Below are 24,479 nucleotides of genomic sequence, written 5' to 3'. Positions count from 1 at the left end.
ACATTTGTGTATTTCTAGCACTTTGTATTTTCTGTGGCTTTAGAATCCTCCCTTGATTGTTCCCTGCAGCCAGTTTAACAGGCCAGCTCATCCATTTAGAGAATAAAGTTAAGGGCACAATTTTAAACATATTGAAATGTATTTTAAATGTTATGCCATACCAAAAGGTAATTGCACTCTTTCCTGTGCATTGACCAACTTTAGTCTCCAGCTGTTATTTTTCCACTGCAAGTGAGAGCCTGTTGATGAAAATTGGGTGTTAGTCTTGTTCTTGTTGGCTTGCTGGCCAGTTTTGAGGGAAGGTTGGAAGGCATTTATTAATGTTTGACAAATGTATCATCAGTATCTATCTTCATGCCACTTCATAAAAAGTTTCACAGCTCTAACTGTCTGCTTGTGGTAATGATTGCTGTAATCAACCTTTTGCCATGATTTTGTTTTGTTGTTTTGGGCTTTACTGGTTATAGTATGAACTGCACTTACTGCTGTTTGCAGAAGTGTAAATACAGGCAGCTTTTTGGATATAACTTCTTGAGAGGAAGAAAGTTTCTTTTGCTGGATGGAAGAAAGAAAAATGTAGATGAAGAAGCTACAGCAACGGAGGAGGCAGCTGCTCTCAGCAGGAGAACTTGCTGTGCTGGTGGACCACTGGAAGAGGAGAGGCAGGCCTGTGCCCTCCTGCCTTTCTTCAATTACAGAATGGGGACATTTGAGCATCTTGACTTCTGACTGTTTAATAATTTAATTTGCTTGCTTTAAAGAGGGAGAACATTACCTGATTAGCTTCTGGACAAACTGGAAGGCCACATCATGATTCTTTTTTTCCTAATTATTTTTTTCTTCTCCCCACAAGACTGATGATAACAAATAGGACAGAATTCAGATGAGTAAGACACTAGTGTTGTCAGGATCATGGTAAATAGCAAAGCTGTGTATGCTATTAATGTAAGAAAAGGATAAAGTTTAAAAAATACATAAAATGACATCTCATTACATGACAGATTAGATCTATTTTTTTACCTTGGTTGTTTTTATTGTATGAGACACAAGATGTTCCCTCCCTTCCTTGTTCTCTTAGATCTTTCTCTTACAAATGTGTGAATATGCTTCAGGTACTTTGTTAAAACAAACAAGGAACAAGTATGGACGGCTACCAGCAGACTGGGGAGCACCAGCAGGAGTAGAAGGACCAAAACCTAACTGACATTGCCAAGACTTGAAAACATTGATGGTGTTTTGGAGGCAATCTCATTTTGTAATAGTCTCTGAGCTCAGCCCTTAGATGACTGTAGTGCGCTGGGACACTGAGAAATCTGTGTAAATACTTAGATTTCTGCATGATCAGTTTTGGTTCTGCCAATTAATAGTATTTTTTAGGAAGTAATTGCAAAGTCTGTTTTATTTTATTGAGGGCTGAAAAAGGGAGCCATTTGACTCAAAGAGCATGTGTATATTTAGCCCTCAGGAGAAATGGAGTGTCCTAGTCAGGGTGAGGAGACCAGGTGACAGTGCATGGGCTCTGTCTCTTCCTTCTTCCCTGGCTCAAAGGGTCTGTGTGTGTAGCACCCATATGAAGAATTAGATCTCTGGGCAAAGGGTTGATGCGAGTAGTTGTAAGAATCCCTGTGAGTGCTCCAGCTCACCAGTGTGGCTGAGTCTCCTTTCCCAGTAGGCACTTCCCTTGTGTCAGTGCAGTGTACTGGCTTTGTTGTGGGGTTCCTGCCATGGCTTTGGAGAAAAGGCCCTTCTGCTTTCCAGAGAGCTCTGCCATGATGTGGGTACAGGATAAGGCATCTAGGTCATCAGGCTGCCTGGAAGAAAAGGGAGAACTCTGGGTCAGCTTCTGGGCAGGTGAGGGATGCTGGGGTTGGGAAGGAGGCTGTGAGCCCTGTAGTTTGAGTGTTCAGTTCATTCCAGTTAGCAATGCAGGAAGCTGAGCTCCTTATCCCGTGAGAGAGGAGTCCAGCGATCTGAACAGCAAGGAACATCTCCATGTCTCAGGGAGCACCTGCTGGTAGCTGGAGCGGAGGTCTACACATGTGCTGGTTGCTGTGGGCAACCTCAGCAGGGCTGGTGACCAGGTGGAGGTAGTGGTCTGTGTTGCAGCAGTGCAGGTGTTGGGTTGGTGGAAGCTCTGAAGATGGTGACCTGATCTGAAAGGAATGATGAGTCTAATCTGTGCTATACAAACAGTGATGTTTATGAGAGCAGCTTATGTATGAGGAAAGGTGTGCAGCTCGTTTTTGTCTTCTTTTCTTCCAGCAACTGTTTTATTGTGTGTCAGAACTGGCTGGACTAGCTTTATGCTGATACCATCAACTTAACTTTTCTGTGTTCTTTTAAACCTCTTCCTTGGTGGATGTGACTCCTGAAGAGGTCATAAAACAATACCTGGCTGGATGCAAATGCTTTTCAGATTATCTTTATCACTACCACTTACAGACATCTCTTAAGCAAGCCTATTTATGAGCATTGGTATATTGGGTAATTATTAACTATAAATCCCTCCTATTTGCTGCTTGGAGTCTTGAGGATAGTTGCTGATGGTAGACAGCCTAATACTAATCCATTGACTTCTTTTGCAGTATTAGGTGGATATCATTAAGAGTTTAGATGTAGTTTAAAAGTGAAAGTCCTTTTTGTCAGAGTGTGACTGTGCTGGAAATCAAACTGACTTTCTCCTTCAGCCTTCAGGATGCTTTGGCTAGTTCTTCAGAGAGCTTGTTTGGAAGTAAATGTAAAAAGTATAATTTTTTTCTCCTGAGTCAACACAACAGATATATTAAGTATATAGTAAATAGAACAGTATTTAAAATTTGGATGTTGATAAGACAGTGAAAGTGGGTGAGAGAGACTGAGATTTGTGAAACTGCTGTCTGCTACTTGCATGTTTGCCAGTAAAAAGAAGAAACTGCATCATGGAATTTTTGGCTAGACAGGCAAATGCAGATCAGTTGTGTGGAAGTGTTTGCTCTGGCTCCCTTCATTGCTTATGAGAGTCTTTGCTTATGACCTGAATTCTGGGAAGGTATCCAAGCCCTATGCAGGCTGAAGTGCTTATCTCTTGAGTGTTTTCTTTTCTTTTGCACAACAGAATACACAGACCTGCTTAGCAAATGCAGACCTACTTAGCAAATGCCCATGCAATTTTAGCTCTATGTCCCATTTCAAATTCTGCTTCTGCCCCGCCAAGGCTATGCATTTGAAGGTCTTGTTCTTCAGTTCCACTTTGTTCTTTTCCCTTGAACCTTGATGGTGTCTCTTTTATTCTCTTAGTTTGAAAATGGTTTTAGTTAATCTTACGCCTTATTTTCAAGATGGCCTGTCATCTTACATTAATCTCTGGAGGAAAGATCAATTTTCTGAGCAAAAAAGTTGTCTTTTTTTATTTGAACAGTTGCACAATTAATGTAAGTGCATGAAGAATTTTTGGTTTTGCATCCATGTTACTGATGTACTGTACTGTTACAGTAGCCTCTTGCAAGAAGCTGCTATGAGTGGTTTTTCTGAAACTCTTGAACTCCCTTTTCATTGCTGAGTCATGTTGGGATAAAAGATCTGTGATGTTCATGCAGAGCTCTTGCCTGGTGCATGGGGAGGCTGAAAGCTTCTTGTGCATGGCACAAGTAGAAACATGAGTGGCAGAAATAAAAGTGGGTTTGTGCTGTCTCTCAACATAGTATGTAGCTGTCTCTAAATCAGCTGTTGCTGTGGAGGAGGCATAGCTTAACATAAAACCTTTCCTGACTTGCTGCTTGTGGTAGGATCTCAAAACTGTCCTGGCTGTTTTTAGTGGGAGTGACACTTCCATTCCCTCTCCTCAGCTTAGATAATGTGTTGACAAGAACTCACAAAGATCTGGAAACACACAGGTATTGAAGGTTCTACAGATCTTTAGCTAACCTGTAAGAAGGAACTGCAGAGGAACAAACCCTGCTGGTGCTCCAGTGAGAAGGTCAGCAAATGCCATTTGTGACATCGGGGCAGCAGCTCAAAAGACAAGCCGTACAATTTGTACAAGGGAGAACAACTTGAATCACAACTTGACTCCTTGGAGGCATCCATGTGGAAGAGTCATATCGTTTAGTTGACAAGTAAGTTGTATGCAAGATCAAGGCGAACGGCACTTAATTAATTCCTTTGCATTCAAACCACTTGGGGGCTTCTTGTTGCCTTTTCAGAGGCTACTGGAAGAATTTTCAGTATTGAGTGGAGCTGATGCTGTCCCTGACCTTGGGTCATTTGAATCAGAAAATGTTTTTAGAACAGCCTTGCTTTTTTATAACAAAGGAGGACTGGGAAGTTTTGAAAAGTTGGATAAATAACAGTGTGTTTGTATGGCCTGTAGCAGCCTAAACTGTTTATGGCAGGAAGTATAGCAGGAGCTTTGTTCCATTTTTCTGTCCTGGCTCTCCCTCTGGCATTGGTGGCACTCAGTGAGTGCTCAGTGTAGGGAAGGGAAGTGGGTTGTGTCCACTGCTGCTGACTGTGGCTGTATTGTCAGTTCTATGTGTTTATCTAGAGAACAGTCAGCATCTTAAGTGCGCTTACTCTCTTACACAGTGTTTGGCATAGTTCACTTCATGCCCTAGACAGTCCAGGCACTGCCTAGTTAGAGAAAGCGATTTGCTTTTGTGAAGGAGGCTTGGTATTACCTTTTCCCTGGATTTTTTGTGCATTTATTGCAGTACAGAGGTTATCCCATTAGCCCCTTTCCCTCTGGAGTCATGGATACTTGAACATCCTTCCCATCCCCCAGTTCTGCCTCCCAGTTCTTCCTCTTCTGGAATAAAAGTGCTGCAGCACTTCCTTCAAAGGGCTTTTTTAGCTGGGAAGCTCCTGAGGTAGCCGTGCTCAGCAGCAGGCCTGTTCTGGATTCTGGCAGGATTGTGAATGTGTACTTGCCCCTAACCATTCTTATCGTGAGGCACAGATAAAAATGGGCAGATGCATCTTTAGTGCGTTTATAAACCTCAAAGGATTTGGCTTGCTTTTAAAGCAGGCATCTGGCTTTGCATTTTGTACTTTGTTTTCACTTGAAAATCCACATGTGGTCCATTCTGACTCTCACCTTTTGCAGATAATTTACTGGAGATTATTTCCAATGAAAAGTAGGATTTAGGAATGATTTTTAGAAGTGATGTGTCTTATTTCTGCAAAACTAATTTTCTGGAGCAGGTTAAATCTGTCATTGGTACTCTAAACCCAAGACACCTTGTGTGAAAAATCTGCTTCTAGATCCATTCTGTGTTGTGTGGAAGAGACTGAAGGGCTCTTCAGCAGTCTAGTTCCCTCCAGATGAGGTAAACACTGGGAAATCTTTTATTAGGAAAAACAGATCAAATATGTCTTCATACTAATCATCTCTGTGTTTTTTAGAATTAAGCAAAGGGAACAGTATGTTTTGGTCTTTGCAATTCTCTGACCTGAATAAGTTTTTTTTTGTGGTGTTTTGGGTTTGTTTTTTTTCCTTGACCAATGGTTGATGTAAGAGGGACAGGGCTGAGAACTTCCTGGTTTCTAAATAAAATATCCTTCCATTTGATACAATCTTCTGTATTTTGACAGGGAAAAAATGTTTTCATTTTGCAGTTCATGTAGGACATAGGGTTTAGTCATATAGAATAAGCACTATACATCAGAACAGAGGATGCTGTTTTCTTAATCTCTTTGCTGCTTTTACCACTTTGGAAAACAGGATTCCTTTAGAGTTCTTCTTTATTGTAAGCAGCTGATTACATGTCTTAGCCAGAACAAGTAAATGACTCTTTCCCTAGCAGCAAGTTGATTGGAATCATGTTAAATTCTTACCTTACTCTTTATTGTACTCTGGGATGTCAGTAAACTGGTAGGTTGTCAAGGAAAGCTGGAGTATTTGTAGTGTCAGTAAAAACACCTTAAAGCAGAAAAATAGTTTTGAATAAAAGAATATTCAAGTTTGTAATCTGGCTAAATTGCAGTATCTTTTGCATGTCTACCTTTTATAGAGTTGCTTCCTTTCCTACTGAGGATGTCTTGCTTCTTTACCCCATCTAAGTAACTACCTAATATGACTGATGCTTTGAAGAGAGATGGTTCATTCTGCAGAGTGGATTATAAGCATGTGATTTATAAGGAAATCATGAAGTGTAGTAGGAAACCTTTTAAACATTAAGTCTGACTAGAAATATTAATAAAGGAAACACTTCTTCTCAATGCGGAAGTGATGCCTAGAGAAGGACAGTGTGACATTGGCAGTTCTGTAATTTTAAAATAGTTTCTGGATAAATTTTTTCCATTATTTGTTTCCAGTAGCTGTTGTTTTTATTGTTAATAGCCAACTACTGGACATAAGAGATTCACATTTAAGGTAATTAAATGTATATCCTTCTAAGTGAGTGTGTGAAAATTTTGGCATGCATGAAACTTTTCTCAATGACTCTGTAATATCATAAAGAGCACTTGGTGATTTGCGTAATTTCAAGTAGCATTTTCCCATACTAATTCTCTTCACTACAGGCCCTAAGTCAAAATTTGAATGGTGCTTTATCTAATAAACCTCACAGCTGTCCCTTACTTTAGAGCTGACAGTTCATTCAGGGTGCAGAGCAAATGCATCATCTGACTAAAGAAGTATTACAGTCTAGAGTGGGCAAACTCACACAGGCTTGACTTCTGCTCTGGCACAGAGGTAACTTGTGAGGTTGTGCATTAGCTCCCAGTGAAAAAATTCAGCTGGGCATGGGGGGCTTGCCAAGTTTAAAGGCACATGGTGAATTTCTAAGACTGGCTGTCACTTGTCTGCTTAGGTGTGCCTGATGGCTCTGGCATCAATATTACAAGTTCTTCTATAGTTTTGTGCTTACATTTCTGGACAAGGATTGCTCATGCACAGGGACTGTTGTAGTCAATGTACTCTTCCATTATTATTTGGACCCTTGGGCTGTTTTCTTGAGTCAGGCATCTGCAATTTTGGTGTCATACTTTCATACTAGATCTGCTCTTTAAGGTGTTCGGTCTCTCCAAAATGAAGAATATGATAAAAATAGTAAGGTAAAAAATTTGCATGTGTAGTTAATTTGATGCACTTTTCCAAATTGCTTTACTGGTGGTGAAAAAAATCTTCTCTCAAAACCCATGTTAATGCTCCTGAAGTCTGGATTTCTTCTAGATCTGATGGGTCCAGAGCCTTAGATTTGAACCTGAATATTGAGTTTTTGCCTGTACTGTTTACTCAGGGAGCATTTTGAATGCTTCTCCAGTGTGGGAGGGAAGAATCTTTTAAGGGTAAAGCAATGCAAAGGAATTCAGCAAAGACTAGGGCATGTTATTCTATGCATGTTTGCATAGAAATGTCTTTAATTTCTTGCATTTAAGAAAGACCCAACCCAAACTCTAGAAAACTTGTTAATAGAGCATTTGGCAGGCATGGTGTGAGTGGGTCAGGAAGCTGTTGACTGAGTGGAGCAGTTTGAAGCTGCTGGAGAAATCTTAAGGTACTCTGTGTATTGCCTCCTGTATTGCATGCACCCTGTTTTGCTAGCTTAATTTTTCTTATAGGGTTAGTTTCCTGACACATTAGTGAGCTGAAGGGAAGGAGGTGAGACACCACAGATGTAGGGAAGTGAAAGACTCCATTTGTCCTTGAGAACAGCAAGTTGCTGGGTTGTGTCACACCTAGGAAAATCTAACACTCATGTTTGACCAAGTCTGGGTGATAATGCTGTGGTGTTTGCTCCCTAGAGCAAATGAAAGCTGTTAGTACTCTTAATTCGGCATGAATCAATGGCTGTGTTGCCCAGACTAACATTGGTTCCATCTGTCCCTTGCTTAAGCTGATACAGCCTTTGGTGGGGCTGTAGTGTGTGAGATCAGGGAACTCCAGTACCATGACTCATCTAAGAAAAAAGAGGGAGTGGGACTGTTTGAGTACGTGTGCCAGCAGAAAAGAATCTATCTCTGCTTGGAGCTTTAGCCTTGCCAGTCAAGATGCCTGGGATGTGAGAAAGCTGATTGGGGTGTGGAGGGTTTTGCAATGTGTGGACTGGGTCCTGCACTGTAGCTCTTGGCAGTGACATGTTCTGCAGGGGTGCCTTGGTGTTGGAGGAGAAGCTGCTTGAGGTTCAGCAGTTTATGGGCAGCAGCTTGGCACTAGCCATGTCAGAACACAGACCTTGTATGGGGGTGTTCTGCATCATGCTGTTCACTGCTTGTGCTTGCCTCTCTTATTATCTTCCCAGCTCCCCAAAGTAGATGATTGACTAGACAATGTTGGTTTTTAATAATAAATACCTTTATTTAATGTGATTTGAAGTGACACGTAACACCATGCAGTTCCACCTACTCGGGTCTTGAGCCTTGAGAAAATACATGGCAGCTACAATTCTAAATTACTTGCTATTGGGAAATCTAAAATTGGATGCACAGGCTTCAAGTCTGAAGATGTTATGTGTCTTTTGGAGATATCTAATAAAGAGTGTCTTTTTTCCAGAAGTACCTTTCATTGTTAGTCTGAATTGATGTTACAGTGCATAATAGGTTCTTTGAAGCATTTTGTCATCTCATAAACAACTCTTGTAAGTGCTCTCCATCTTTTCTCTTGATTAGAGGACTCTTCCTTCAGCTTTGTTAAAATGGCAATAGACGACATGTCAAAAATGGTAGAAAAACTTAATCTCTTTTATTTTAATGCAAAAAAATTTGAGGTGGAACTACTGTGTAATCTATTTCCATATATTCATATTTCACTTTTGCTGCTGCATATGAAAGCTAATTTTTGTTGAAGTCTAACCATTTATTGCTTAGTACTTAAAGAATACATAGGCAGTTAATCTGCTCTATTCAGAAGTAATTTGTAAACATACTGAATCTGTCTGCCAAAGTTAGCTTAAATGCCTTTTGAGAAAGAACAAATATGCAGTGATATCAAGCTTGCAGCAAGTGATGAGGAATGTTTTGTTTTCTGTGTTATTGCAGGCATATCATGCTATTAAATATAAAGACAAGACTAAGCATTAAGTTTTAAATTCATAGTTCTTTGTGACTTTACTATGCAAATAAGTTTTGTTGTTACAGGTTTGATATGGAAAGAATGAAAGGATTTTTTTCTTTAATGCAACTGACAGTTCTTTACCCTACACCTTCAGAATAGTTGATGACAACTTTAAGCACTTGACACTTGTGAAAATCAGACTTCAAACTCTTGAAGTTTGGAAAAGCCTTTCAATCTCCTGACCTGTTAAATGTGATATTGAAATTAAAGGTAATTTGGAAAAAGACTCGGGGTCTGTAAGCCTCAAATTTAGCACTACATTTAGCTTAGGCTTTTATAAGCACTTCCTAAAATGGCTTAGCTGTTGTGACAGGTACTTTTACAGGAAAAAAAAACCCTGTAGGACTTGACAGCAGTGCTTTCTTAGAAGCTTGCTTTACATGTAGCAAGCAATAGGAGCAACCTTTCCTTCTGTTCAGGCTTTAATTTGAAGTTAGTCAGTGGCACCCAGCAGCTTCCTTTGAGACATGAAGTGGGTGCAGCGATGGCATTAAAGCGCACCTCTGTAGGAAAAGAAATGTCTTTCCCTTTCCTTTTTAACATGCATTTTAAATCCCTTTAGCTTTCTAAACTGTTGAAAAGTGAAGTGCTGCTTCCTTTTTGCTTGGCTTTTACAGGGAGTAGAGACAGGCTGATCCCGAGTATTAGTTAGCAGCAACCAGCATAGCTTCTCTTTTTGGTACCTCTAGATCACCAAACTGTACTACCTCTATTGCTTTTTCTTATTTACTGTATCATATGACCAAGGAAGCTGTACTAATTAACTCACAAATCTGCTGACTACTTGTAGTTGGCTCTTAATTTCCTTTTTTGCTTGCTGTGTAGCACAAATAGTTTCTTTAGGAAAAGGAGAAAATTGATGTTTGTGCAGGCCAGGCTGCTATAGCTTACCTTCATCTGTGCCCTCTGAGAGTGGCCCAGGAAAGGCAGGAAGACAGCGTCAGCTGCAGGGGGATCAGATCACATTTGTTGTACTAAACCAGACACAGGGCAAACTGTAAACTAAGGCTGAGCCTTTTTGAGCATGGTATTGGCTTCTGGAGAGCTGGAAGTCAGAAGTGTAGCCGTCTATTTTCTGGCCTTCTAAAACAAATCCTTAACCAGAACTGAGGAGAAGTATGTTCAATGGACCATTGAACATTTATACTGGGATACAGTATAAATGGCTTCCCAAGTGTTTCATCCCTGGGCGTGGAGGCTGTGGTGGTATGATTTCACTAGAAGCGTTTTTTTTTTTTGTCATGGTGAATCATTGCCATGTCCAAGGAGCACCCTGGTTCCGAGGCATTTATGGTGCAGGGAGGCACTCATGATGGAGGAACAGTGACTGTGTTTGCCTTCCACTAGTGGCCTGTGTCTATTTTTGATTCCTCTTCCCCAGCCCTACATTAGCTGGTGTTTTCTTCTTCCTGTGATGTCTTCTGTTTGCACATCTCCTGGGTGCAGCAGGATTCCCTTTTCCACCATGCTTTGAGTACTTCCATGATTTTTTCCAAGCTTACTCAGCCTGGGTTGGGTGGGTGTCTGCAGCTCCGGCCTTTAATCTCCTCTCTGCTCTACTACTTACTTTTCTTTGATCTCTGGTACCTCCTAGAGTCATTCCTTTCCTTTGTCAGATGTTACAGCTGCTAACCTGCTATCCATGCAGGTACTTGCAGCCCCCTCAGTATTTACTCTGTAGTTGTTTCCTTCCCCAAATGCTAGTGTTTGTTTTAATCCCTGTGGGATAGGTCAGATGATCATGTGCACTTTCTTCCTGACCCGCTGTAGTTTGGTACAACTAGCTAATTTACATTCATCAAGTCTGTGCCTTTCAGAAGCTCTGTGTAGGAGGCCACTGTGTTTTTTCAACCAGGTGAATTTGCAGGAGCCTGCACCCGCTGTGTCAGTGCAGCCACATCACAGGTTGAGACACCCACGCTTGGCCTTCCTCAGATGTGCTTGGAGCAGGTGGGCACTGAGCCAGTTGCTCTCTGGGTGGCTGTGAGCTGTCCTTCAGAGGTGTTCTGGTAAAAACAAGATGGGGCATGAGAAGTCTTTCATTCAGGGAGGCTGCCAGAGAGACTTCCACTCCCTTCCTGCTGTGGGAGTGGAGGGGTGTTCCGAAGCCCTCATCCTTTTCTTTCTGTAGCTGCCCTCACTGGGGTGGTTTCTCAGTTTACCCTGACCCCAGGTAGTATATATTGCCCTTCTGATCTGCTGGCAGCTGCTTGCAGCAGCCCCATCTTGATGTGTAGCCTGCTCTTTACTTCACAAAAAAATAATGTTCCATTATCTCTCCATGTATGCCTCACCCCAAGGGTTTTCTGATGGTAAGTTTTACCATCAGGGCAGTAGCAGAATTTATGTGAGAGAAACTCGCTGATAAAATAGATACTTTAGATAAATGTCTTTATATCTTCTAATTGCCTGAGCTGTGGCTGTGTGTTGATGCTAGTCAGAGCAGAATTCTCTGAACTGTACAAGAGAGGCCAGTGTGAGGAGCAGCATTGCCTCAGGGGATTGTATGGTTTAAAATACACCCCTGCTATAAATGGCAACAGATGGTGGTGGGATTCTTTGAGGTGGACTTTTATTCAAACATGACTTTCAAACAGCTATCCTACCCCCCTCCCCACCGCCCCCTCCCACCCCTTATCAGTGCAAGTTTTTGGAAAAGGTGGGAAAATGAACAAGGGAAGGTTGACTTTGTTTTTCAGCTGCAAAGTAAACACTGTAGGACCTCCAGTTTCCTTTTTCTGTGGTGACAGACATAGCTCTTCGGCCTCTACCAGTGCCACTCTGCCTGTTACTCAGATTAGGGAAAGGTAAACAAATGTGCAAGTGGGGTTTTACAGTGTCTCTGTATATTTTTAATGCATACCATATTTGTTGAAGGGTTGCCTGGCACACTGGGTTTGGTCCCCCCTTTACCCTTCTGTGTAATAGAACACAGAAGCTGTTCTATTAATTTCCAACTGATAATTTTTCATTTACTCAGGGAGGGCATCCTGTTACGTGCTTCCACACTGTATCTGATTACCCCCTGAAATGTGGATGTGGTCTTAAACTCTTGGCCTGATACCCTATCTGCTCAAATTTTTCTTTATTATCCTTTTAAGTGTTTTTTTGTTGTTGTTTTTTAAGGTTGTTTTTTAATTTTTTAATTTCAGTTTCATTTCTTCGTTTCATCCTTCTCATTCTACTTGGATGGTAGTTCAACTGATTTTTCTTTTAGTTACCCTCTACTTGGTATCCCTACTTAGATTAGGCCATATATATTATGGGCTTTACTTCCCATTTCTTGTTATTTCTTCATCTGCCTATATTCAGGCAGGAATGGTGCCCTTTCTTTTAGGTTTTTTGGTTGGTTTTTTTTTTGTTTTTTTTTTTTTTGGTTGGTTGGTTGTTTTTTTTAAATTTTGTCCTTTATAGCAAGCTATTAATGCTTGCTGCAGTCGAAAGGCAGATACTACAAAGTATGAGTCTCTGTCCTCAAAGGGTGCAAACAGAGGGAGTAATTCTTGCTTTTTGTTTTGCCTGAGAGAGATAGATTAGTTCTAATGTGCGTTAAGTGTGTAGGATTTGCAGATCACTCTGGACCTGTCAAAATGAAAGCCAGCTGTAACAATTTGATACATGTCTTGTGGGTTGAAACAAGAGCTGTGTTTTCTAAAGCTTGGCCTGCTATTTGGAATGCCAGGCTTTCTTTGAGAGAGTGGATGTTTCTTTGGCAGATATTTTTTCCCCCCTCAGTAGAGGCCTTAGAACAGCTATTCACTGCAGTGTCTTCTGTATGTGTGGTGGGCTGACCTGCAGAAGCAGGGCAGCAGAAAGCTTGTACTGCTGCTTTTTCTGTGGGCTTCAACTGGAGCTCTGAAATAAGCTGAGGGTGTTTTTAATACTAAAACACTGAATTCAGATCCAAGACTTGTGCTTGAAAGCTGTGACTTGAATAAGTGAGAGAAGAGTGCTATGGTCTTGCTAAACTTGAGGTAGCTCCCATCATGTCAGGTGGGTGGACAGTGCACTAACAGTGCTGAGATGGAACAGAGGAGAGTATTAGTAACAAGGAGGAAGCAAGTACTGTGTTTCAATCCGAAGCAGCAATGTAAGCGATAACTAAAACATCTAAAGCAAGAAAGTGTTTCAAAGACCATTTGTACAGAAAGCTAAATAAATTCTTCCCTTAAAAGCAGAGTTCTCAAAAAAGTCTTTTAAGAGTTACCTATGCTGCCATCTATATTAATAAGAAAGTGAGAAAACATAATTCCTTTTTGCAGTGTTTCATAGGTTCATGAGCTTATTTTTCCATTCAGGTTCAGCTTCCACATCTTTTAGTTTATGATAAATCTTGTAAAAATAAATAGTTGTTTAGCAGAATTCTTGTTGAGGTATGGTGTGTGTGTATGTGTATATCTATATGTGCATATATATGTGTGTGTGCATGCCAAGGCTTAATACTGTAAGGTGTAACTGTCTCATCTGAAAACATCTCACTGTCCTTAAGTGTAAAGTTTCATCATAGTCTTCATAGATACTTAATGAATCCTAGCTCTGTGGTACTTCAGTTCTGTATTGTGGTTTCTAGGTAATAAAATAATTATTTTATAAATGGCCACATTAAAGTGTTTTTATTTTTGAAAATGCTTGATTGCTAAGTTTGGAAAAGCCAGTGTTATTACTCCTCCTCGTCTCTCTAGGTTAAGCTACAACTTCTAATTGCATTATCACTTGCCAGGATCCCTCCCACAGACTCTTTGCCTCATCCAGCACACAGAATATATGCTGCTAATCTTGATGAGTGTTTCCCCTTCTCCTTATTGTAGAGTATGTGGCATAAGGCCATAAATTCCCGGCATGGTACTCAAAGCTTGCTTTAAAAGAAGAATTAATCATTTCAGCAGGGATTTTTTTTTCCTATGATATTTCACAAATGTTTGTGAATGTGCCTTCCAATAATAACATATTAACAACAGCTTCTTCCCTTCTGCAAGTACACCACTGCTCATGTTTCTGGCTTTAAGTCAAAGTGTGTTTTGTGTTGTGGTTGAATTGGGTGATCCCTAGCTGCTTCACCTCAGGCTCTGTGCATGCCTCATCTGACAGTCATCTTGGTTGGCCAGCCTCACTTTGGGACCTGCTGTTCCTCTCTCACGCATTGCTGATGGTATTCCCATTTCATATGGAAGCTGAAACATAAGAAACATGTGGATACCCATATGAAGTCAAAAGCAAGATCTGTCTTAGAGCAGTGTCTGGCAATTACTAATGGTATGTGCTGGGGAAGAGTAAGAGAAACAGGGTGCAGTGGTGTCCTGACAGAAACTCTTCTAGCCTCTTTGATTTGCAGGCTGGGTTGCTCTCTTCTGGGAGTTACCTCCTTTTTCACCCATGTAAACTTGTAGCATCCCCAGAGTGCTGTGACATGGAATTCCACAGATCCACTTGAGAAAACTACTCTTTCTATATTTTTAATGTCTGCCTCTGATGTGACTGGAGTAGGATTCAGCTCTGGTCTGAACACTCATACGTGTGTGTGTGTGTGTGTGTGTGTGTGTGTGTGTGAATGCAGGTGTCTAATGATGTTGGCAGCACAGCTGAGAGCAATTCAGCTCACCACCAAGCCAGCCTGTGGGTTGGAACTCAGGATTGCTTAAAGCAGAGGTATCTAATCTTGTCTTGTGTACTGCTGGATGTGTATCCTGCCCAATCTCCTGTTGCCACTTGGTAGGTTGCAGGCATCCAGCTAAACCTCTGACATGTCTGCCAGCCCTGTGCAGGCATCTTGGATGTGCTAGGATTTCTCGCATATGGCCCTTGTTTTATCTGGTGGAATTGGCTTCTCTGTCTTACTACATCACCTGGCATGGGAATGAAACTTTTCAAGTCTTATGACCAGATCAGTGCCTCATGTCCTGTCCTGTCCCACACTTTCCTCCCTCCTCTGTGTAGTAAGAATTGTCCTCTGCTTCTGATCTGGTTAGATCTACAGTTGTGACAGACTTCTACATGTATCTCACATTGCAGAGAACTTGTCCACTTGTTCTTGCTTCGCTTGCAGATGTGAATGCTCATGACTCAGCAAATCCTAGTAACTATCAAGTGTCAAGTCAGCTCCCCTAAAAAGACAGAACCTGCCATTAGAGATCATCTGTGGATATTTTTGTACTTTAAACTCCTTTTCAGGGCAGGGGTAGAACCTGTTCTTGTCAAGCCAGGTTCACTTGAGATGTTCTTCCCGCTGTTCCTTCCTTCTTTGCTGGGCTCCTTCCAGTTTTCGCAGCAAGGGATCTTACAGACCCAGCCTCACCGTTACAGCTGCTTGATGAAAATATTGCACAGAACACCTAAAAAAGCTTGTGTTTGCAAGTGTATGAGGGAAATAGTGCTCGGTGTTGTGTGGAGAATAATATACTTATGGTAATCCATAAATGAATTAATTTATAGTTCTGTTAAGTTGTTGATGAGAACAAGTCTAATGATGCTGCTCAAAAAGATGGATGCATTTATTTAAAGAGTAGGTGGATCGTGAATTAAGCCACAATTCTGAAACAGCTCTAAATGCATCTCTTTCAGCACATGGTCCTGACCCACTGTGCCTGTGCTAGCTTTCCCTGCTGGTTCCCTGTCATCCTCGTGGACTCCATAGCTTTTCCTTTGCAGTTGCAGCTGCTCCAGGGACACTCAGAAGAATTTCTGTCATGGACAAACCCACCGTTTCCCTGCAGCCTCTCCCTTTGCTGCAATGGAGCTGTTTGGCAGAAGTTTTGAGAGAGGGGAAAAATGCCTTCTTGATATGTAATGTTGTGAACCTTGGCTCAACCTTTTGAACATCAGTTGCAGTTGTGATCAACTAAAAAATGACTTGCCATCTGTGCAATTTCAGTCAATACATACTTGTATGCCACAGAGGTAATGGTTTGTTGTTTTAAAATAATTTCTTTGCAAATTATTGTTGCAAATTTGACACTTGGATGTTTGCTGTATTTATCTTCTGAAAGCATTTTTAGTACCTTTCCCTAGCTTTTTTTGCAGTGAAATATACTTAAACCCATTACTTGGGGTTGGTTGTGTTCAAGTTCATAGTAAAGCTTATAGCCTACACTTGCGCAGTACTTCACTTCCAAAGAGCATATAATTGAAAACTCACTGATTAAACCTCATGTTAAAACTGCATGTATATTCATGGCAAAATGTGAACTGGCTCTTCATTCCTGATTTGAGTGCTGGAGTGAAAAATGCAGACTTTCCCCATTATCCAGCTGCAGAGACAGTAAATTAGAGGCCTCTTAAGGGGCCAGGTGTCCCTTGGCAGCATTCTGATGTCTCTAGTTTCTAATAAGCAAGCTGGATACTGGGAGTTTCTAAGTTGGTCTGGGTACGGGGAGAGTTGCGTTCTGTTACTTAAAAATCTGAATAAGCATTGCTGTGCTCCTTTGGCTTCTCTTTCTTATGTTAATCCTTAGTTTTTAATCTTGTTCAACTGGATTTGTTCAGTGCTTTTTTACTTCAAAACTATGTAGTCACTTAAACAGCTTGAGTCAAGACAGCAAATATCAGCGAGGGTTTGGACAGAAACGAAGGTCATGTTCTGCAAACAGCTGTTGTGGTGGAGGGTGGTGGTAGCCCTTTCAGTGGGAGTACTCTGAGTTGGAGTAGTCAGATCTGGAAGATCTTGTAATGTTACAGAAGTTAATGTGAGAATCAGTATTCTATTGCCAGCGTTCCTGATACCTTGGTATTTCAAAACATCTCATTAAATAGATGTATGGGTCTCGGTGTAAACTGAAACATAAGAGTGCTGAGGTTATGGTTGCAGGGATAATGTTTGCTTGTTCTGTGTAATGTTTAGAAAAAGTTTGCTAAGCCTACTGTTTACAGCTGATTTACAAAATATTCCCAGGAATGTACAGTTGTGCTGGCAAATTATTCTCTTAACCAGTAGTAGTTTGCAAAGAGATCCCAGGGTGGGTAGGAGTATAGTTACGACCAGTCCTAACACTCAGGAGCGTGTCTGATGCTCCAAGTTGATGGGCAAGACACTGCAAAGGGTTGGCATTCCCGTGCCTACCGGGGGGGAGCCTCTCTCTACCCACTGCCACTACCCACCGTAGCAGTCAGTTGGTCATCTACTTATTCTCTAGTATTAATTTATAAAATAATTTGCTTCTCTGGTGTAACTTACTCTGTTACGTACCCCCTGGTGATACTGCATCTGCCAGTTTACATGCACATTCCTTCAAAGCATTTTGAGATCAGGTTGGGCACAGGTGTTCTGGTAGGCAGGAAAAACAGATAGTGGTGGTTAGTGGTCTCCAGAGATATGCCCAGCAGGAGAGGAGGGCCAGTGGGGTTAGTTCTGTTGGAAAAAGTAGATGATTTCCTACCCAGCTTCATCCTTTTTGTCTTGGAGCATGGAGTTGGGACCCTGGTGGCAGGAGGAGAACACAGTGCAGAGTCTGCACTGTGTCTGCCTCCCTGTCAGATGCAGAGGGTGCTTTGGAAAGTCTCATCCTAGAGCAGGCTTTTTGTCTGTGTATGGGCTGTGTAACTGTGATATATCTATGTGGGAGGGTGGCTGGAAGCAGGTGTGCTTTGTTTTTATGTTTCTAATACAATTATGTGGCCATGTAAAACTGCTTAGGAGTACAAAAAGGGGAGAGTGCTCTCTCCTTATGCTACCGGTAACATCAAGATGTTGCTGCTTTTGATCAGTCTTTCCTCAAGACACAACTAGACTTCTTCTGACTCACTAGAAGTGTAGTATTTCCTAGTCTGGTTGAACCTGTAAGAAATTTGAGAGTGTTGTGAGTTTTTCAATGATGTAAATTATTTAGATGTACAAGATTGAGAAATTGCGAACAAAATGCAGTTTTACTGAAGCAAAACTGGAAGGTGTGGTGGGACCTCAAGCTAGGTGTACCCCACAGCTTTATCTTTTCTTAGGATCGTGTACCACCTTTGTATTTTGCTTGTTTAGATCGCGTGTACTCTTTTTTTCTGAAATGCTGAAAAGCTGTAGCTGGCTTCTTCCCACTTTGCATCATAAAAACTATATGGTTAAAAGCATGTAGTAAGCTTCCTTTGTTCCTTGTGTTTCTACACTTTGATGTTGCTATGCCATTTTTTTCTGAAAAGTTATCATTCCTGCATGTGTGCATATGTTGGCATCAGTGTGTGTCACCTTAGTCAGCCTATGTAAGTAACTACTTTGATTTCTGTTAATTTTTACTAATTAATGAATGAAGAATCCTGCTGATTTCATTGGGATTTCCTGATGAATGGTCTTAATCATTAAGGACTATGCTCTGCCGTTTTGAGATTGCCATTTCTAATACTGCCATGTAGTTTTTGTGTAAAAGTGACGCTTATTACTATGCTACCATAACTTCCAACATTCATAATGTGGGACAGAAGTGATTGGATGCTAAATTAATGCCTCTTAAAAACCCTCTGTATTGTTCTGTTGTCTGTAGTTTCCAGTTCTGCTCCTTGTGTTATAATATGGTAGTGCTTGCTAGGATGCTGCATAGGGGAAACACCCATGTGCTTCTCTCCCCTTCCCCTACCCCTTGCAACCAGGCATTACAGAATAACTTCTTATGTGAACACACAATGTTTATTGATTTGAAAAAAGAAATTGGTGTCACATTATGCAAAGGACTTACTGGTAGAAATTTGGCTGAATTTCAGTGTTCTGGCAAAATTGCCTGTACAGGTTTGGAACAGAAGAAATACCAATACTTTAATTAATTACATGGTTTGAGTGAGGTGTAAAAGCTGAGACCCTTCGCATGTGGCAATTAGAGAGGTCTTGTTAGCGGATCTGTATTATATATGCTCAGTGGAAGAGTGGATGTGAACTGACGGGTCTGATTACAGGCTAATGCTTTTGTCTGTGTCAGAGGTTCCAGATATATTCTTAATTTTTCCAACTCTCGAAAAGACTCCCCTTTACTGTACAGTTTTAAGTGTGCATGTATATATTTGTAAGCTAAGAATGGCTCCTTTGTTCTATAAACTTCTAATAAGATTGTGGTATAACTTAATAACTTAACAACTGTAAGTTTAAAGACATAGGCAAATGCTGTGTTTCCAGTTGGGTGATGGCAGCTTGTTTTGTTTTATTTAACTTTTATTTTGATCTCCTTTTAAAATGGTGTTGCTGTCTGGTTGCATGCTTTTTTTATCAGCTAAAACCATGAGTTTTCAATATTTTCTGTTAAAGTACAGGAAATGTTAACAAAATATTTCAGATACTTTTATTGAAAAACAGTTGTGATTTTGCTTTGCAGTATTTATTGTTTACCTGAGGAAATTTTGATTGTACGGGTTTCATCTTATCTGATGCTTGCCCATAAAGTGACCCATCCTTTTCAATGTGTTCTGTCTTCTGAATGTTTTCTTAGAGGGTGTGGTGGTACTGATTATCCTCATTACCTCTAACAGGGATTTTTATTTTTAATGAAAAGTTCTGCTAGACTTTTGCTTCCACCTGAAATGCCTATCAGCTCTAGCAGATCTCATATCTTCATAAGCTTCATAATTACATTTCCTGAAGTAGAAGTCAGGCTTAAGGAAAGGTGGAGTAGCAGCAGTGCTTCCTTGTGCCTGTAACATCCTGCCCATAAAAGCAGGGAAATAGCTGTTTGGAAAGGAAAAAAGAACAACTTTTTGAACTTTCTGTTGTAAAATCAACACATTCTCTCATTTGCTGCTTAAGAACAAAGCATGTAATCATTTTCCCCCTTCTCTGGTTTCCTGGTGGCCATTCTCCAGCATGGCAAAATAATGTGTGTTTGGAGTCGGGCCACAGCATCAGGTTGTAAGTAAGCAAGCCCTGTTCTCCAGTGCAGCCTAATTGCTGTTCTCCTGACCTTTCCTCAGATGGAGAGTTTGTTTATCCAGCTTTTCCTGTGGGATATTCATTAACCACGTTCTGAAGTCTTCTGTTCACACCTCTCTTGAATGCCTACCAGTTGTGGCCCCCTCTTCTGTTTCTCTCTCCACTGTGTCCTCCCAGTATTGATCTAAATGGCGCTGGCATCGCCCTACTCTTTTGTTGATGTTATTAAAAAAAAATAAAAAATGTCTGAGTGTAACAACTGGCATGTAATTCTGAAGTGATTCACTGCTACAGAATGGTCTGCCCAGATACAGAAATTGTGAGTTCATGAGAAGGGAGCAGCATGCTCACATAAGCACTGGAGATGCCAGTGGTGTAAACTGTCTGCTGATACATGGCACCAGGCTAGCGCAGTGTTTGGGTAAGTTGGGATTTGTGCCATGAGGTGTTTATTGCACTGTAGTTCTCTCATGCTGCAGACTTGGGTAGTGCTTGTTTATACTATCTGTGATCTTTTTTTTAACCTGTACAAAAATAAAACAAAACCCTGTTGTTTTTTTCCTTGCTCATTCTTCTGTTTTCACTTTGCTTATTCAGTTTTTTCAATTTGTGAATTTTGAATTGAACATTTTTCAATGTTGAATTTTTTTCACCTGTAAAAAGAAAAAAAATACCTTATCCTATTTAAGAAAAGAGCTTCCTGGATTTGTGGAGGTCATCTACAGCCTGGTAGTGATTTTGTTACTGGATGAGGAGCTGTGACACTGGTTCCTCAGACAGCGGTAGCATCTAGCAGAGAAGCAGGCATAAAGCAGCCATCTTTAGAATTCTCAGTATTGAAGGCACCTGAATTCATTTTTTAAGAAATTAATGTGTTGCATATATGTATTCTGGAAAACAAATTCATACCAAAACTGGGCAACAAATGTATTTTTGCAAAAAGGATTTAAACACAAGTTGGTGGCAGTTCTCAATTTTTGTAATGGTAATACTATGTTTTGCCTTTCTTTTTAGAGAATGTAGGAGTTTTGAAGAAACTTGTTCTTTTTTCAGTCTCACTCTGCTTGCAACTGAACTGCTTGGTAGCCTTAAATATGTGTGTAAATCCAGGTGGTATTAAAACAAGAGCTTGAAACCCCTCAGACGCATGTTATCATTACCATGCTCGTGAGTTTATTTAAGGCGTAATCTTGCTGCCTCAATTGGTTGGTTTCCTCACAGTGCAGAGATCTGAGGATTGAGTACCATCTTACCAGTGTGATCTTGAGGTCACTAGGACATGGGCTTTGATGGGTGGTGGCATGGAGCTGGATGGCTGAGGTCCAGCAGCCAGCTGCCTTTAGCCGTTTGTTCCCAGCTAGGCCATGATTCTCTACTGCATCCATCATCCATCTCACAAGATGAGAGGAATAACTTACACTGAGGAGTTGCAGGTAAGAGTCCAAGAGCAGTTCAAGCCTTTTATTTTCCTTCTTACTGGAACAGCAGTCAAATCTGAGCTCTGAAGTCTTGGTAAGTTCAAACTGCAATTCCAGTCAAATAGAATGAAGGTGGAAAAAGAACTGAAAAGTTCCTGTTTGCTGCAGCCTTGAGATAATTGCCTAAGGGGTTCTGATTTTTATTTTCCAACATTTGACCTCTTAAGGCTGGGGATACAAAATAGAGGTGAAATCCTATCATTAAGGTCAATGTAAATTTACCCTACAGTAGTACATGGTCTCCTAGTTTGCCCCCATCCATTTTTTTTTCCTTGCATTTTTGCCACACTGGTTCAGGCAGTAGAGGGTAAAGCAGATGATTATAGTGTGCTGCTTTTGAAATGTCTTTTGGATACTATCTGATTTTTAATAAAGTGTGGTAATATAAAGGCTGTACAGAAGACTACAGTCATTACAGTTTTAATTGTTAATGAAATGTGCCAGGTGATACGAATTTTCTGGAGCATGAAAGAAGGAGGAAGTTTTTCATGCAGGCCAGGCTGCTGGGGTGCGTCCTTTTGCCTGCACTGTGAAATACCTAATTTGGATGTCTTTTTGAAGAGACTGGGTTTTAATATTTCTGTGGAAGCTGTGTAGATACTTAATTGCACAGATTGCAGTGAGAGAGGTAGCGTTGGTGTAAAAATATTTCCTATGGACTTATTTAATGAAAACCTAACTTGTTTTGAGGTAGAGCTACAGTCAGTGTGAATTTTATTAGATTTTGCATGGAGATAGTTTCTAGCTCTGTTTTTTTTTGTATACAGATACAAAGCAGCAGTTACATAAGTTGAATGCAAATGCATGTGTTGGTTTTATTGTGGTCATATTTAACATACTAAGAAGATACTTCTGCTACTTTGGCTTAGAGGTTGTGTATATTACTGAACATACCAGTGATTACTTCCAAGTTTGAGCATTCTCCCAGCCCGCCAAGGTTGTTGTTACGAGCTTTTGAGGCCTTGCAAAAGCAGACTTATTTGAAAAATAGATGTTGTACTTCCTTAATTTGTGGGGGTTTGAGATGCATGTGTGGTAGAGGAAGGCATTTTCCTTTCAGAAAAGTTTCAAATGGGAGCTCAGCACCAGATTGATAAGGACAGTAATAATAACTCTTTGAATTTGAAGAACAGTATGTTCTTCAAAGTACTACATCCTCCCCATGATCCTGGCATTTCTTTGAGAAGACCATTAATTTTTCTGAACATTTTTTCACTGTAGTGTTAATGATAAGGGAAGACTGTCAGGGTTGTTCTATATCCAAAAAGCCAATGGCTGATGTTTCCTAGATGAGAGTTGTCAGTGAGCATTTTTGAGGTTTCTGTTTTTTCTTTTAAGTGGAACAAATCCAAACAAAAATTGCTTGGTTGGTGGGACTGTTGTGATCATGTGCAGGCTCACCATTTCTGTCTAACAGCAGCCCTAGGGCTTGGGCTGGTTATGAGCTGCTGTCTTTTCTCAGTACAGGCAGGTTTTTGTCAGAAGGTTTTAAAAGTAATTTGGTGACACAATCTTAGAACTACCAAACCAAACACAGGAAGGGAATGTTGCTCTGAAGATAAAATGGCGTTTGACACACTTGGCAAAAGCTGGCACATCATCCAGCTTCTGCTGAGACAAGGCCCACAGCTGAGCTTGCTTCAGAGTGAAAAGTGCTGGCAGTAAGCACAGGGAGAAGACTGCACCTTGGCCTGCCATGGGGCTCGCTTCCCCAGGAGTGGCTGGTTGGTCTCCAGTGCCAGTTTTAAAGTAAAATGTAGATATTTGGATTTGAAGACTTGTCATTGTAAACAATATCTTCCTGCCTTCTGTTGGATGGAACATGGATGGATTCTTGTTGTATAGTCATATGCAAATACTGTGGTATAATCATCCAGAGCCCTAATGTTACTTAGTTGTTTGATCTCTACTTGTATTAGTACTCTGGGCTTCAGATCACATTTAACCTTTAAGATACACTAGATAGTTTTCAATACAATATCCTGTATAAGCTTGTTTCCTAATGGTCTTTTAAAAGCTTGATTTTGTTATACAGGTCACAGAGGCTGATAATCCATTTTAGTTCATTAAACATCTTATGTGCTTAAATAGCCAGCAGTTAAAACACTTTCTGAAGAAGAGACCTGAAGGAAATTTACTGTCTGTGATATTTCTTACATCTAGTTTTACTGAAATTTGCAAAACTGAAACAGCTGTTAAATGTTACTTAAATAGTGTAATATATATCTTTAAAAGCATGTCATAGTATGGAGAGGGAAGAATGTACAAATCTGTGTAAAATCTGTTGTGTCTTTAGGGACAAAATCTAATGCTAAGCCTGAGTTGCTATTATTTGTACAGTTGGTTTTCACTTTAAACAGATGACTGCTTTTTTGAAACTGGGTTGCATGCCAGTAGTTAAAGTACAACCATGTAGGGTACGACAGGGTTTGTAACTAGGGGTTTTCAGAGGTGAGGTCATGATGAACTTAAATGAAACTTAAGCAGCAATGTTAATGTTGCCAACAAATATACTCAGTTTTCTAGCCTTCCTTTCACAATGCCTGAATATGAACTGTGTTTATATTGCCTCTGTTTGAAGAAAAATAATTTTCTAAAAGGAATAAAGGGAAGTTACTTTTGTTTTGTTTCTCTGCTACTTAAAAATATTCACCGTATAAACATTTGAGTGTTTACATCAGAGGGGGCAGATGTAGTCATAATGTTTTACTTTGTCATTCATTGCTTTCATTAGCATGCAAAACCACATGGTGATACTTGGTAAAAACTGGAAATAGTCAGAAAGTAACAAGTATTTATTAACTGTAATGCCTGTACCTTGTAAAATTATGATAAAATTATAAACTGCGGTGTTGCATGGGGGGGATTCCTTTAACCACTATGGAAGGGAGACCACATTGCATCATGGATAAAAGTAAAGTCTTTGAAATAAAGTCAATGCTACAGGTCTATGAAAAATAGATTTTTCATAGACCTATAGCATACAGATTTATAAACAAAGAGCATCTAAGCTTTGGTGCACCTATGTCACAAGTTCTGATGGAGGTCTGGTCCCCACATCCCATTTTTGTGGTTGGTCAACCTGCTGTAAAATGAGAGGATGGAGCAACTACCTTAGGAAAGACTAAGGAGTTCAAAGCTC

At 40.5% G+C, this 24,479-nt stretch overlaps 1 protein-coding gene across 1 annotated transcript in view; it reads left to right on the top strand.

Annotated features, from left to right (window-relative positions):
* Positions 1-24,479, top strand: part of LOC131573153 (ras association domain-containing protein 3-like) — a 52,919-nt gene that overhangs the window by 15,218 nt on the left and 13,222 nt on the right. The gene's annotated exons all lie outside the window — the stretch shown is intronic.

The sequence above is a fragment of the Poecile atricapillus genome, chromosome Z, assembly GCF_030490865.1.
Source record: "Poecile atricapillus isolate bPoeAtr1 chromosome Z, bPoeAtr1.hap1, whole genome shotgun sequence".
Taxonomy (NCBI): Eukaryota; Metazoa; Chordata; class Aves; order Passeriformes; family Paridae; genus Poecile; species Poecile atricapillus.
This window is presented reverse-complemented; position numbering and strand designations above follow the sequence as displayed.